The sequence below is a fragment of the Camelina sativa genome, chromosome 15 (assembly GCF_000633955.1).
Source record: "Camelina sativa cultivar DH55 chromosome 15, Cs, whole genome shotgun sequence".
Taxonomy (NCBI): domain Eukaryota; kingdom Viridiplantae; phylum Streptophyta; class Magnoliopsida; order Brassicales; family Brassicaceae; genus Camelina; species Camelina sativa.
This window is the reverse complement of record NC_025699.1, coordinates 18,533,442-18,549,079: the sequence shown is the minus strand read 5'-3', so window position 1 is coordinate 18,549,079 and position 15,638 is coordinate 18,533,442.

The following is a 15,638-nucleotide window of genomic DNA, read 5'->3' as shown; positions in this document are numbered from 1 at the left end:
AAACTCTTATAATTAGTTAGTTGCATTGAATTAAGACACATTTTAACTATCCTTTAAAAGTACTTTTGAGAAAACAACTATCAAGTCCAAAGATAGGCCGACACCATCTGGTCCACTGTTTTTTTAGATTTGTGAAGCACATATAGAATATGTGGAAGATTTCTGATCCTTCATCATCATCATCCACAAATGTGTTTAACTCCACAGTTGATCCATGATTTGACCTTGTAAACAAGAAAGAACTAGTCAAATGGCTAACACATAATCAAATCACTGACATATAATTATCCAAATTCAACATTTATACTTACTGTAACAGCTCTGTGCGGTAGTCTCTAAGCCTAAAAAACTACTCCTCATGCTCTTTTTTGATGATGTCCAATGCTTTTTTTTCCTTTTCTACATTTATCTCTTGTGACAATCAGATTATAGTTCTTCAGAACAGTCTCTTCCATTATTATCGGTTTAAACTCAGGATCAGACCTTACATCATCCAGAAACATCTTTGCAAGCACGCTTGATTTCAAGATCTTGCAATATCCATCCAGAGTGCAAAAATGTTCATCTTAAAATGTTTTCACCTCATACTTTCCAATTGGCTCTTCATAGGCGCAATAGATTCTCCATTCACAAGGAATTTCAGTATTTTCTACTTCAAATACTGAAGAACACTTGTATTTTCCCCATCGGTTTAACATAATCTACTAAGGCATCAACTTTTTAATGCATAATCTACTAAGGCATCCTTGAACTCACCAAGCTTTCAAACACTTGATGCATCTTCAATTGACGACTTCCTGGCTTGCATCTCACATTCCTCACCTCGTCACCTTCATCATCAGAATTAGGAGGAGTATTATGATAGTCAAACTCTTCATCCTCATCCGCATCAGCAAAAGGAGCCACATTTCTTTCAACTCACAGTTCTTCCTCACAGGGCTCACCACCAATCTCCTCATTTTGGTCGTGCACCTCTGTTGCTTCGGTCAGAAACACGTTAACAACCTTAACCCATCGAGCCCCATCACACATCTTATTAAAATTACTTTCATTCAATTCCTTTCGCTCCTTAGTATCTTCAAAAGGACAACAATACCACAACTTCTTCCCATAAAACAACTCACCGAATTGACTCCCCACTATTGTATATAATTCTTCAGCTTTACACTCAATTGTTGTCATCTCACCACAATTATAAGCATCCCCATCATCATTACTCGACCAAGTCCCACCGTGATAAACAAAGAATGTTACTTTAACAGTGTTCATACTGAAAACGATATAAAAAAAACTAACATCAAAACAAGGGACAACTCGCTTATTTCATCGACATGGACATATGGGGCCAAAATTGCAAAATTGAAAAACAAATCATTACCTGACTTTGTCTTCTCAAGGACACATGATTGGACCTTCGAACACGTTTAAGTGAAACGCTATCTCAGCTCCTTCGATTAACCACATAATTTGACCACACACTCACTCTCTATTTCGCAACACTCTCCTCTGCGGCAAAAGGAAGAACACAAGCCCTAATTTTAGTTTTTTCCACAATTGTAAAATTATGTAGTTTTATTTTTTGCCAAAATATACGGCCATATGATGAAACGACCTCGTATTACTACACTACAGTGCCACATGTCATCTGAGTCATCACCGTTAAAAAGCTAATTAACGCTGTTTAATCACATGTTTGAATCGGCAACATCACATACGGTTCAGGTTGCAAATTCAAAAATTATTGCAGTTCAAATTGGTAAATGTAGGGCCTCCCAAGTTTGGGTATGAAAAAGCGTTTCCAAAATAATTGGGGTTGTTTCTGGCCGTTTTCCCGTGGCACAAACAATACATATTTTTATTCTAATTTTCTTGGAATAAGAAGAGACATGAGAAGAAACTTAAAAAAAAAAAGGAAATATATTGACCATGTTCTATCTGTTCTAGGCCATGACCGTACAGTCGTCCGTACGACCGTCCGTACAAGTGATCAATAAGGCCGAGTTCTATTGACATATGGAGAAGAGACGAGGCCAGTCCACTAGAAAGCCCAAGAGAAAGATCTAGAAGTCGCCGAGTAGCCGTTGGAGGGTAAGGTCACGGGTTGGTCTCACCTTGGGAGACCAAGACGGGTCGCTTTCACCATTGGGATTAGCTTATTCTCTCTCTTTATGTCATTATCAGCAAGTTGTCGAGTGTAGAAGGGGTAGCCCTAGTTTCTTTTGATATTTAAAAGGCTTAAGCCAACATTGTAATGTTTACACTTAAGGAATATACTCTCCTTTTTATTCTTCTTGCCGACTACTCTCTCATTTCTTCACTCTTTACTTCCGCTAAATTCAACATGGTATCAGAGCAAGTTCTCGATCTATGATTCTCTAAACTCACTCGTTCTCTTATTTTTGCTATTCTTAAATTCTCCTATTCTCTATATTCTACTTGGTTTACTCTTTTACTCTTTTACTCTCAAATCGTTGAACATGGATAACAACAAACCGATTGTTACCCCTGTGGTGCTCAAAGGAGAAAACTACTTGTTGTGGAAAAGAACCACAAAGACCGCACTTAGTGGCCGGGGACTATGGATTCATGTTGAAATGGACCAACTCCCCAAGAAAGCCATCAAAGAAGACGGTAAAGACGAAAAGGAAGAAGACAAGGAAGCTGATCTTGAAAAGGAAGTCAAGTGGTTCCAAGAAGATCAGACTGTGCTTGCAATTCTCCAAAGCTCGCTGGACGCACCAATCCTTGAAGCTTACTCGTATTGCGAGACGGCCAAGGAGCTGTGGGAGACGTTGGCGAATGTCTATGGGAACGTGACAAACTTGACTTGAGTGTTCGAAGTCAAGAAGGTGATTAACGGTCTCTACCAAGAAGACTTAAAGTTTACGAAGCATTTTGGGAAGTTTCGGTCACTATGGGCTCAGCTCGAAATGCTTCGACCAAGCACCATCGATCCGGCGATCCTCAATGAGAGGAAAGAACAAGACAAGGTCTTTGGTCTCCTTCTCACTCTGAACCCGGCATTTAATGATCTCATCAAGCACATTCTCCGAGGCGATAAGCTACCTTCTCTAAAAGATGTGTGCTCACAAGTCGNAGGTGATTAACGGTCTCTACCAAGAAGACTTAAAGTTTACGAAGCATTTTGGGAAGTTTCGGTCACTATGGGCTCAGCTCGAAATGCTTCGACCAAGCACCATCGATCCGGCGATCCTCAATGAGAGGAAAGAACAAGACAAGGTCTTTGGTCTCCTTCTCACTCTGAACCCGGCATTTAATGATCTCATCAAGCACATTCTCCGAGGCGATAAGCTACCTTCTCTAAAAGATGTGTGCTCACAAGTCGAAAAGGAACAAGGTTCACTTGGTCTTTTTAGTGGCAAGGAAGACTTAGCCACAACCAACAAAGGGGTCTACAAACATGAGGACAAGAAAGTGTTTGTGTGTGACCATTGCAAGAAAAGGGGTCATATCAAGGACAAATGTTGGATTCTTCATCCTCATCTCAAGCCGGCAAAGTTCAAGGCAAATCTATCACAAGAAGGTTCAAGTGGTCAAGGTAGCGGTGCAGCAAACCAGGGAGGCATGGTGGCCTTGGCTGCGTCCTATGGTGACCTTGTGAGGAAATCTGATCTGGAAGCCCTCATCAAGTCCATCGCTGCACTCAAGGACTCTGGTATCACCTTCTTTGCTTCAAAACCTAGTAACTCTCTTGTTGTTGACTTGGGTGCTTTTCACCATATGATTAGTAACCCTAGTCTTATACACAACATAAAACCAGCAGTAGGCAATGATATCATTGCTAATGGAGATCGTATACCTATTAAAGGAGTAGGAGATTTGAAACTGTTTGATAAGAACTTAAAAGCTTTCTTCATGCCTACTTTTACTTCCAACCTCCTATCGGTTAAGAAAGCTACTATTGATCTTAATTGTTATACTATTTTTGGGCCTAACAGTGTACATTTTCAGGATATTGAGACTGGAAAGATTCTTGGAGAAGGGGATGCTAGAGGAGATCTCTATGTCATAGAGAACACTTTATCAAGTCCTTCTAAGTGTTTTTCTTTTATGTCGAATCTTAGTAATATTTCGAGTGATGTATGGCATGATAGGCTAGGCCACCCTCATTCTTGTGCTCTTAAATTATTATTGCCAAATGTTTCCTTTGATAGCTCTAGTTGTGAACCGTGTATCCTTGGAAAACATTGCAAGTCTATTTTCCCTAAGTCTAATACTATTTATGAGCATTGTTTTGACTTAGTGCATTATGATGTGTGGACTTCCCCTTGTCTTTCTAGAGATCATAACAAGTATTTTGTAACATTTATTGATGAAAAATCTAAGTATACTTGGCTTACCTTGTTACCCTCTAAAGATAGAGTGTATGATGCTTTTATTAAATTTCAAAATTATGTTACTAATCACTTCAATGCTAAAATTAAGGTACTTAGATCAGACAATGGGGGAGAATACACAAGTCACAAACTCAAAGAGCACTTAGAGAAGCATGGCATTCTACAACAAACTAGCTGTCTATACACTCCTCAACAAAATGGGGTAGCTGAGAGAAAGAATCGCCATCTTATGGAGGTTGCAAGATCAATGATGTTTCACTTGAACGTTCCAAAGAGGTTTTGGGGTGACGCTGTGATGACTGCATGCTACCTGATCAACAGAACTCCAACTAAGATCCTTCATGACTCATCTCCATTTGAAATTCTTAATCAAACTAAACCCTCTCTTGATCACTTACAAGTTTTCGGGTGTGTGTTTTGTTTTGATTGCATGAGAACAAAGGAGTAATCTAGATGCAAAGAGTACTAAATGTATGTTCATTGGCTACTCTACTACGCAGAAGAGTTACAAGTGCTATGATCTGGCTCATGGCCGTGTGTATGTCTCCCGGGATGCGAAGTTTCTTGAAACCCAAGGGTATTATGCCAACAGAGACTGGGCAAGTTTAAAGGATTTAACTCAATCTACAAGTGATATGGCGGCCAACTTGAAATTTCTCCTTGATCACCTTGGAGTCACAACTACATCATCACACTCCTCCGAGACAAGTAGTCAGGATGACCCGGTGTACCAGCTTCAATCGAGACCAGAGGAGGAAGCAGTTTAATCCCAATCCTCCGATCATGTTGCCTCCACCTCATCATATGACATCATGCCTACTAATACCGGCCCCGCCCAACACATCGTCAGCTTAGACTCGGAATATGATGATGGTGCAGATGATGTGGAGCCAGAGCCTATACACGACTTGACCACCCTTGCCGATTCTCAACGACAACAACAACTTCAGTGCAGTGATCGTTTAAAACAACCGCGGCGTAGTGAAAGGTTGAAGAATCAACGGGTCTATTATAACAATCAGGTTGTGGCGCATCCTATCCAGGCTGTGTGTTCGCTTCACCTGGTCTCCTCCAATCATGCGACCTTTCTTGGGAAGATTGATGCTCATTTTATTCCTCAAACCTATGAGGATGCCAAGGAATATCAGGAGTGGCTCGATGCAATCGACGACGAGACCTGCGCTATGGTTCGGAACCATACGTGGGACGAATCTGATCTTCCTCATGGAAAGAAAGCAGTGAGCTCCAAATGGGTGTTTACAATCAAGTATCTGAGTAATGGCGATGTGGAACAGCACAAGGCTCGTCTCATTGCTCGTGGTTTCACGCAGACCTATGGTACAGACTACACGGACACCTTCGCTCTGGTTGCTAAGCTCCACACTGTTCGTGTTGTTCTTTCACTTGCCACCAATCTCTCTTGGGATTTATGGCAAATGGACGTCAAGAACGCTTTCCTTCAGGGGGAGCTGGATTAGGAGGTTTACATGCGTCCACTTCCAGGCTTGGAGGATATTGTTGCTCCGGGCAAGGTGCTGCGTCTTCGCAAGGCTATTTATGGCTTGAAGCAATCGCCATGAGCGTGGTACCACAAGCTTAGTTCGACGCTCCGCACCAATGACTTCAAAAGGTCTGAAGCGGATCACACCCTCTTCACCCTTCGTACCGCTTGTGGTCTTGTCGTTGTTCTTGTTTATGTTGACGACATCATTCTCACCGGTGATGATAAGGAGGGTATATTAGCCACTAAAGCTCTCCTTAATTCCACATTTGATATTAAGGATCTTGGTGAGCTCAAATACTTCCTTGGGATTGAGATTTCTCGTTCTCTGGAGGGATTGTTTCTCTCCCATCGGAAGTATGCGCTTGATCTTTTCCAAGAGACAGGTAAACTTGGAGCAAAGCCGGTGTCTACTCCACTGGAAGAAGGCTACCAGGTCAAGCGAAAGGGAGTGATGAAAAAGACGCCAAATGCTCCAGTGAACAAGCTGGCTGAACCATTTGAAGATGTAGGGAGATATCGTCGACTGGTGGGTAAATTGATCTACCTTACGATCACAAGGCCTGATCTCTGCTACACGGTAAACTAGGTCAGTCAGCATATGAAAGCGCCTACGAACTTCAACTGGAACACGGTGGAACAGATTCTTTGCTATCTTAAAGGGAGCCCTGGCCAAGGTATTTGGATAGGTAAGAACAACAATACGGAGATAGAAGGGTTTTGTGATGCGGACTATGCTGGTGATACGATGGACAGGAGGTCAACAACTGGGTATTGTACGTTCATTGGAGGCAACTTAGTGACTTGGAAGTCTAAGAAGCAGAAAGTTGTCTCCTGTTCAAGCGCTGAGTCCGAATATAGAGCCATGAAGAAACTGACTAACAAACTCACTTGGCTCAAAAGTCTTCTCAATGATCTTGGCTTTGAGTCAGACCAGCCCATCACCATGCACTGTGACAAGGAGGCTGCTATACACATTGCCACAAACTCTGTTTTCCATGAACGCACCAAGCACATAGAGGTGGACTGTCACAAGGTTCGAGAGAAGATTGAAGAAGGCGTGATCTTACCATGTCACACACAGAGTAAAGATCAGCTGGCCAACATCTTCACCAAGGCTACCAGTCCTCAAGTTTGTGAATACATCTATCGCAAACTAGGACTTGTAGATCCTACACATCCATGATCAGCTTCCCTAACACATGGACATCACACTCTTTTTCCCTTAACATAATTTTGTCCCATGAGGTTTTCTATGTTAAGGTTTTTAATGAGGTGATGCTTCATGGGTTCCAAGCTTAGTCCAAGCTTCATGGGTAAGATCACGCCTTCTTCAATCTTCTCTCGAACCTTGTGACAGTCCACCTCTATGTGCTTGGAACCCATGAAGCATTCGGCTAAGCTTGAGGGGGAGTAATGACCATGTTCTATCCGTTCTAGGTCATGATCGTACAGTCGTCTGTACGACCGTCTGTACAAGTGATCAATAAGGCCGAGTTCTATTGACATATGGAGAAGAGACGAGGCCGGTCCACTAGAAAGCCCAAGAGAAAGATCTAGAAGTCGCCGAGTAGCCGTTGGAGGATAAGGTCACGGGTTGGTCTCACTTTGGGAGACCAAGACGGGTCGCTTTCACCATTGGGATTAGCTTATTCTCTCTCTTTATGTCATTATCAGCAAGTTGTCGAGTGTAGAAGGGGTAGCCCTAGTTTCTTTTGATATTTAAAAGGCTTAAGCCAACATTGTAATGTTTACACTTAAGAAATATACTCTCCTTTTTATTCTTCTTGCCGACTACTCTCTCATTTCTTCACTCTTTACTTCCGCTAAATTCAACAAAATATACTTTGTTATATCTAATCATTATAGTTAATACGTCAAAGGTTTGAGTATGTAACGTTCGTGTTTTTGATATTTGAATTTGTATTAAATAAATCTAACTATTGTGCGAGCATTAGCTTATAAGAAGCCTATGAAAATATGTATTCCTAGCTAGATCTATATGTTAAGGTACGAGAACGTTTGAGTGTGTGTATGTAAGAGCGTAATTGTAAATAAAACACGAACTTTGTTAATGGGGTTCGGATAACCTACATCCCCGGGACCAAGTTTAGAATTCATTAACTAGAAAAGTCCGCAACTTACAATTGTTAATGGCACCCACCACTCTTTACTAGAATTACAATGAAAGAAGACTACTACTAATGTCATTTCCGACTAGTGTTGATCTTCAACAAAACCATCAAAAGATCTCTTTGTCTGGTTGACGGGGCGACACCATAAATCTTGTGTGCATCTCTCGAAACAACCTTAAAACGCGCAAGTCTTCATGAAGCGCCCTATTGTTATTTATATCATTGCACAACCCCTAGGGTTGACAACTTTCCTATTAAACAACAAATAGGAATAGGAAGATTAACAATTGCACAACCCTTAGGGTTGACAATTTTCCTAATATACAACAAATACGAAAGTTTCTCTCCATTATCCCATCTTGAATCTTCCATTCAACATGTTTTTTAAGCATCTGTACTCAAACTCTTTAATTCAGCTTCTTGTACTACTTCCTATATTAACGTCGAAACTAGTACAAGAACTGGTTCAGACGTTTGATACATCCTCCGATATATCTAACTGCAGGGTTCTTGATTCAACACCTTATCTTCTTTGCTTTGTGTTAATCACTGTGTCAGCATGATCATCAAGTGTCTCGTAAGTTCTGCTCTACCAGCATTTGTATCAAGTAATACTTCATCCCTTGAGTCAGTTCTGTCCACTCTCTTTGTCTGAACTGTTGCACCACCACAGTGACATATATGATGTATCTATGTATCTATATCTCATCCATTACAGCCACTAAGTAGAGATTTCACCACATGTTCTAAATCTTATAAAACTTCCGTCAACACAACATCTTCAATCTCTTCCTTTGTAATTGAGTTTTATAATCCATGCACCTATTATAACTAGTCTGCTTTGTATCTTCAATCTCTCCTAGATGATTGACTTTTAAATTCCATGCATCTTATAAATCCAGTCATCACAATATCTTTAATCTCTCCTTTGTTGACTGCGTTTTAGAACCCAAGTACACACAATGCTTCTTGTTACAAAATCTAATAGACTTGTATGATCAAACATCTTCATTCTCCCCATTTTTAACTTAGTTTGATACTCAAGCACATCCTTGAATCACTAGTAGAACTCCCCCATAATTTTTGCTCTTAGCTCACATCAGACTTGACATTGCCTTCTCCCCCAGCTTGAGTGCCAACTAAGTTAAAAACAACCAACATATCAATTTCACCCATCTTGAGTGTTTTGGTTTTGCACAACATCTTAACTAGTCTTTCATTATATCCGATGTTAATCATCCCTTTAATGCACCATCTTATGTTTCAGTGATCTTTGTGAGCTGATATATCAGTTCTTACATCATCCCCGAGCTGATTGTAACATCACATATCCGAACCAACAACTCTTTTTATCTTCCATTGATGGAGCATATTCTACTATCATAAATTATTGCAGCCAATATCAACTATTAGATTTTTCTATGCTCTGATTTCTGCTAGCTTTTCTTGTAGTTATCTCACACAAACTGATCCAATGACTCAATGAGACTTTTACATGAAATTTGCAGATCCCTGAAATTTCTCTGAGTTTTGATGTCTTCATCTCTCTCTTCTGTTGGAAATCTCTCCAGCTTTCTTGACAACCACAATTAACTTCAATAGAAAATCATTACACTGAATCGACAACATGAGCTGCTACAGAGTGAATAACACTTCCCTTACACGGCTGCATCTCATTCTCCCCCTGCCTAGCTGCAGCAAACATGAACCTGGCATGATTTAAACATGCACTCCATCAGACTATGCAAACCTCCTACACATGCTCTTGACACACAAAAAAGCTTTATGTTTAGACTGAGCTTTTACAATAATCGACCATAATGGTAGCTTTCCTTTTAGCTATCTCACATCAGCTAATTCAAAGACGTTTGACATTTTTGAGGCTTCTGTTTTAACAATTTTTCTTTTCAAAAATGAGCACAAACTCTGCAGACACATCAAACTCCAACGATGGAACCAAATGATGAAAACCTAACCTCGTCAGCCACATGATTCTTTAAAACCAGAATGAAGACTTCACACAATTTTTTTTTTTAATCTGACATTTACAAGGACATATTCTTCTTTTTGCCACTTCATAAGCTTCATTCCGTTCTGTATTCTACCCAACTTCTAACACTGAAAGACTTAAAGTTCAAAGACTGCAGATCCGTGAAACTCTTTTCACACTTATCACACAAAACTTTGCAAAAACATAGCTTTAAAAATCTTCGAATGAAATAGTCTGAACCACCATCATTCTCCTATGTTCCCAGAGTCCAAAACCAGTTCTCTTCTACCAGAATCTAGTTTAATATGTATATGGTATCTCTGCTAAATTTCATCCCATTCTGAGTTCATTTGGTCCTTCTTTTGATGTTACCACCGGAAATGGTAAAATCTGAAACTTTGGAAACATTGTGCCTAAAACACACTGAAGATGCTTGAATAAATCACAAACCAACCATGAAAACTTCAATTCAGCCGTTGAATCTCAAGTCCGTAATAGCACCAAACTCCCCAAAATTTTTCAGTATGATCAGATTATTTTGGGATCACCAAACCTTCTCTTGAAGATGCTATCTTGAAACAAATTTTGTAATCTTTCACAGATTAAAAAAGAATAATCATCTCTCTTTTGATGATGTCAACTACACTGAATTTTCCTAAACACATTCTGAAGAAAACTCTGGCTTTGTGACCTCTTCTTCATTACATATTACAGCCAGTGACACCCAACAATTCTTGTCATGTGCTGCTTGCTACCTCTTAAATTTCTTCATCTGTTTTGATGCAGAGCATAAACGGAGTAGCAAAATAACCCAAAAATAAAGAAAATTGGTGGGGATATTAAAAAGTCATACAAAACCATAGAAGAAAACAGATCGCGATTTTGATTTACGGTTTGAGAGTTATGGCCAAAATCCCAACACAGATCCATAATGAAACAATGCTATGAGCAGTCAACTTTGAGATCAATTTCCTATCAAACCAAATGGAATCAGAAGGTAATCTTTATTTCTTTAAAAAAATTCTCGCTCTCAAGTTTTTAGAACATCTTTCAGAGATAAAATCCAAGGTCTGTCAAAATAAAGAAGGATGAAAGAGTCAAATCTGATCATGAAAACTACCTTTAAAACCTGAAACTTTCTTCATTATTCCTATCTCTGAGCTACTTTTCTTGATTAAGAGATGTATAAAACTTCGTCTTGATCATTCTACCATCACATTGAAATCCTTAAGAACCATATTATATAGGCTCATCCTATATTACCTATATTACTTTTATTCATCAGTCTTTTTCATGGCAAGAGCCATTGTTAGCTGCATCAAGAACAAAATTCTCTTTCTCTTTGCTTTGAATAAGAATATGAACAAGCTCTTGTTTTTTCTAACAAAGCTCTTTTAACGATGCTCTTAGTCTTAATAAGACAAACATCCAAGCCATGACATATTATTAAATTCAAGCTTTACTGTGGGCTTCCAACCCAAAACCAATTGCCAATGATTGGAGAGACCCTAACCCTTTATATATTACTTAAATCCCTTCACATCTTTCCGATGTGGGATATTTTACACTAACACCCCCCCTCACGCTCAGGCATGACTATCTAAAGTGTGGGCATATGTGGGAACAACATCCACGGGTGGCCCAACAATCAACTTGCTCTGATACCATATTAAATTTGGGCTTTACTGTGGGCTTCCAACTCAAAACCAATTGTTGGAAAGGCCCTAACCCTTTATATATTACTTCAATCCCTTCACATATCTTTCCGATGTGGAATATTTTACACTAACACATATACAACCATACACATCCTAGAATGCTTTAACAAACCTCCATAACATACACCGTTGAACCTTCCAAAACCTCACGAGACTGGTTAAGAAACTCTAATGAATGAGGCTTGTCTCCAAGTTTTCATCTTTCTTCGAATGTATGTGCTTTCGAAATTGAGACCTTTTGTACCCAAACTTTCGTCTTTACTGATAACCTCACCCATATTTTTTTTAATATGCTTCAGCTTACAACTCCTTAATTGAGAAAGAAGTATCAAAAACATCTTGCCTTTGTCTTCAATAAACATCTTTTCATTTCTCGTGAAGTTGCAAAACCATTCAATTGATGAGAGATTATCTTCTTTCTTTTAAACTCTCTAAGTCTCTCTCAATAAAAATTTGCTTCTTCTTCTTCTTCGAACCTCTTGATTTCAGTTCAGCCAATCGAGTTTTTCAGATTTGAGATTTCTTCCACAATCTTCTGACGCCGAGAAAGACAAGGACATGACTAGACGAACTGCTCCTTGAGCCAACCAGCCAATTCAATTTTGTTCACACTAGAGAAGAAACCAGAAGACAATCTCAAAAACATGTGTCTATGATTGCTTCAAAGTCATGAAGAGGCAATCTGTTAAACCCCCAATCTTGTCGAATTTTAAGAAAACAAAAGCCTGGGTCACCTTTGCAATTTTTTCATCGTGAACCACACTTCAGAACATGTTTTCCTTTTCCAGGCCGTTTCTTGATGGCAACAGAACCAAGTTACTTTTTTTTTTTTTCATACAACTCCAATTGATAGCACAAACCCTTCCTGAGAGATTTAGATTTATTCTGCCTCTGTCAAATTCAAAGCGATTCATCACCACACCGTATAACTCTAACTTGATTCCAAATTGATGTTTTGAAAAGGAACATCGTTTTAACTACACATGGCTCCACCATCAAAGCTTTTATACAAATCAAGAGCACTCTATTCCTTGTTATCTCTCCAGTCTCTTAATGGATTATATGCTAGTGATGTCAATATGGGAAATTCTAGCTTGGTTGTCAAAATATAGAGTGGGAAAAACTTATATTGAAATTAATTTAAAGACAATTATAATATTAGTCATATTGCATACATAAAATTTTAAATTCAAATAAAACTTATATAACAAATAGTTAACCTGCCACCCAGCCTCTTTGGTGTTCTAATCACCTCCTTCAAATAAACCCGAGGCGAGCCAAGTTTGGCCTAGGCTGAACTCCTGAACATGAGCGACTTTGGGGTGCCCCACACTCATTGTGAATTTTGTTCCATAAATGTTTGCTATGTTGTTCAGACGTTCGACAGCATACTGTGTATACAAAACAAATATACAGTAAAAGTTACAGTTGAAAAAAACAATTAGCATATTTACAAAAAGAAAAAAAAAAGATGGAATTTTTTTGGACCATCTCGTATTATAGAAAAATGGAAAACTATATATTTACCTCATGTGCTTCCGTGAAATTTCCAGAATTGGTAGTCTCGTCCGCCTGAAATCTCCGTATCGGAATCGTCCCCTTGGGACATCTTTTTAAGGAAATGGATGATTCTATTGATAGGAGATATTACAATATATATAGTGATGTACATAAGGGTTTTATACATTCCTAATTACATATTTAACCTCGGTTACACTTCCCTTCTCTATACGCCCCCTCAAGATGGAGGCAATTTCTTGACTCCAATCTTGAAATTCAAGTCGACAAAACGAGGTGGAGGCAGTGGTTTTGTGAGTGCATCAGCCAGCTGATCATCGCCGGAGATATGAGCAACCCTGAGAGTACCGGATTGGATGTTTTCTCGAATAAAATGATAGTTGATCCCCACATGCTTCATCTTAGAATGGAAGACTGGATTTGCACAAAGATAGGCAGCCCCAATATTATCACAATATATCACTGGGGCAACAGGTAGAGCGATTCCCAGTTCTGTCAGAAGTGAGCAAATCCATTTGAGTTCAGACGCAGTATTTGCCACCGCTCTGTACTCGGCTTCAGTTGAGGAGCGAGAGACACTTCTCTGTTTCTTGGATGACCACGAGACAGGGCTTCCACCAAAGTAAACAATATAAGTGTTGGTAGATACATAAGTAGCTCTAGCACGCCCCCAATCAGCATCTAAGAACGCATGAACTGTGAGAGGAGCATACCGGCGCATAAATATACCATGAGACCTAGTACCAGCTAGATAACGTAGAACCCTCTTGACCGCTTGCCAATGCAAATTAGTAGGTTTGTGCATAAATTGTGATAGGCGATTAACAGAGAAGGCAATATCAGGACGTGTAAAAGCAAGATACTGCAAACTCCCCACAACCATTCTATACTCTTTAGCATCGACAAGAGGCGTACCAGAGAGAACGGTGAGCTGAGAAGACGAGGACATAGGTGTTGGAACAGGTTTTGCATCTTGCATCTTTGTCTTGAGTAACAGATCGATAATGTATTTTCGTTGCATCAGATGAAGACCATTCGAAGTGCGTGTGGCTTCAATGCCCAGAAAGTAGCTCAAGGGACCAAGGTCTTTGAGGGAGAAACGACGAGCGAGAGAAGAGTTGAAAGCACGAACTAGTGGAGGAGGACCCGTGATGATGATATCATCAACATATACAAGTACATAGACATACAAAGTACCTTGTCTATAAACAAACAAGCTGTGATCCCCAACCGAGGTCTTGTACCCAAATTCAAGCAAAAATTTACGCAACTCTTGATACCAAGCTCGCGGCGCTTGTTTCAAGCCATAGAGAGCCTTGCGTAACCGACAAACATGGTGAGGACGGTCACGATCAACAAACCCCAGAGGTTGAGAGACATAAACCTCCTCCTGTAGATTACCCTGTAAAAACGCATTATTGACATCGACTTGATGAATCGCCCAGTTTTTCTTCACAGCAATTTCAAGAACAAGTCGAATTGTGGTCAATTTAATCACCGGACTAAAGGTTTCGGAGTAATCAACCCCATATTGCTGATTAAAACCGCGAGCTACCAATCTAGCTTTATACTGAGCAATTGAGCCATCCGGATGATATTTAAGCGTAAATATCCACTTACAGGTTATTACATTCTGAGACGAGGATGGAGGAGTAAGATTCCACGAGTGCTCCTGGAGCTGTGCATTAATTTCCTCAACCATAGCCGCTCTCCAGTTCGTATCACGAAGAGCTTCGGCCACCGTAGTTGGAATACACGGCGTGGATATCACCGTAAGACCATATTTGGGATTCGGCTTGCGTATATTGTTGCGAGACCGTGTCTGCATTTGATATGGTTGCGGTTGCGCAGGCAGTAAAGGTGGCGGAGCCACAGTCGGAGCAATTATCGGTGATGAGTCTGCGGAGGATGAGCTTTCAGAGGATGTGAACCCCGAGTTACTTGATGGACTCGATTGTGGATCTGCTGAATGTGATGGGCTTGGAGTCAGGCCTGTGGAATCAGATTGGTTAGATGGGCCTGGTGAGGCCTGTGAGGAAAAACCATCTTGAGCCCGCTTCGTTATGTTTTCGTGAGCCGAAGAAACAGAGGAAGGAGATGACGACGAAGCCGGAGACACCTCCGTTGATGGTGACGACGGATCGGAGGATGGAGAATTCATATGTAGGCCTGGGGATGAGGCCGACGGTGGTGGAGAGGATGGACGCACGACCGGTATCGATGTCGAATATGGATGAGAAACGGACTGAACCGGTGGCTGAGTGACGACGTTCTGCACACGAAGCTCAGCAAACGGGAACCTCGTTTCAACAAACTGAACATGACGAGACGTATACATTCTGCCATTGACAAGATCGAAGCATAAATAGGCACTCTGTGTTAGAGAGTAACCTAACAAGACACATGGAGTTGAGCGAG